The sequence below is a fragment of the Nansenia antarctica genome (assembly GCF_963989245.1).
Source record: "Nansenia antarctica genome assembly, chromosome: 6".
NCBI classification, from domain to species: domain Eukaryota; kingdom Metazoa; phylum Chordata; class Actinopteri; order Argentiniformes; family Microstomatidae; genus Nansenia; species Nansenia antarctica.
The window spans coordinates 72,659,629-72,661,513 of NC_137676.1; positions in this window are offsets into that span (position 1 = coordinate 72,659,629).

Sequence of the window (1,885 nt, forward strand, 5' to 3'; positions counted from 1 at the left end):
ATTCAAACTTCCTAAACATTTTGAAACATATTATGTCTGTGTACATTAAAACTGTAGTCGTCATCACAAGTTAGAAAATGATATTGGGCCCCCAAATCAGTTTACAACTTGTTGTAATTATATTACGATGTTTCTGTCAGTAAAGGTATGCAAGCAATGCAGGGTGCGTTCGTAAATCCGCTCTGAGAGCGCCGGAGCGCACACTGGGTTCAACGTCCCGTAATTTGATTGGACAAGAGGCATTCCATGAGTGCTGATCAGATTTCCAGGGCGAATTTACGAACGCAGCCGTAATATAGCTAGTTAACAGAAGACGGAAAGAAACGTCAGATCAGATATATATATATAAACTGGTTATTTTGATAAACTGGACACATTTGGTGAATATATATGGTTACTTTCTCGCCTGAAAACATATTAAAACTTCATAAAATGACATGTTAACACTTAGAGGCAAAAGTACAGATGTTAGCCAATGGAGGTTTAAAATGGAGGATTTAAATTGTCTTAAGTAGCCTAATGCCTAATGGCGCATATATTCTTGAAGTTCAAGCCGAAAACCCCGGTTTTCCCGTATACACCTCTCCGCTGAAACCGGAGTTTCTACAAAAGTTCACCCTGGCCGGAGTTCTCAAGAAAGCACGGTGTCAAACCGGGGAGAAACACGCCTGGTTAAAAAAAAACGGAGTAGTGTGTACAGCAGGGCTAGTCAATTACTTTTGTATGAGGGCCAACTTATTCAAATGTTATGTGTATGGGAGCCAAACTTTAATTAAGTGTCGTTTTGTAGCGCTTAGCCTACATGTGAACATGGAAAACAACAATATACTGAATATATGAATACTGTGCATCAAAAGTGTTTATTCATACTACTGTATATCACTCAGAAGTAGGCTACACAGTCTTCATTCTCAATAAAACAAAACAAACCAGATTGCATTACTTTTTTCCTGTTCTCTACTAATCAGTGCATTTGACATCTGCTACAAACGAATCAAAATAAAAGACAAAAACATCAAGTGCTCATGTCATGGCATTATCAGTAAGTTGTGCCAGTCATTTTTTACTTTTATAAAATGTCTCCCTTTAAAAAATACTAAAAAACAGATTAGCCTACATTAGGCCACTTGGATATCGGTGCTCGACTCTAGCCTACTATCATCAGTGCATTTCACGTCTGCTTTAACAAACCCTCAAAAGGAAGAAAAATCATCAACCAGTGCTCTAATCAGTGACTGAAATGGCATTTCTTTGACTTGGCAAGCACTGCGAAGTTAGGCTCATATGGAGTGAGGGCAGACACTGGTGGAGGTGCGCACTTGTGAGGGAGGCACGTGTGTTGGTTTTTATTGCATTCATATGCGAGAAGCTTGACTCGCAAGTATACGTTGTACCAAACATAGTAAGTAGAAAAAAGGCCAACCTTCTGGTGTTTGGGAACTGTACCTGGTTAAGTTTAACCCAAAACTGCTCACATGCCAATGATCTCAAATCATGCTTCAAATCAGACGATGCGTGGATGTCTATTAGTTCTAACTGCAGGGAGCACCTGTTTGGCTTCAGCTGCAAACTCTCCCCCAGCATCAACAGAAAAGGGGTCTTTAGTAAATCTCATCACCTCTGCGGGAATATTAAAGTTATCAAACCGCGCAGCAAAGTTATCAATCAGTTTATCGATAAATGCTGTCATCGCAGGACTAATCTGCCGATGACGAGTTGATCAGAGCGCGTAGTGTTGGGAAGTGCAGCATTTTCGTGGGGGTTAGATCAATGGAGAATAACTCTAGCTTCCTTTTAAACCCATTCAGTCTGTTCACTAGATCACACACGGTTTTGTCCCTCCCTTGCAACTGCAGGTTCAGTCCGTTCAAGTGCTGGAAAATGT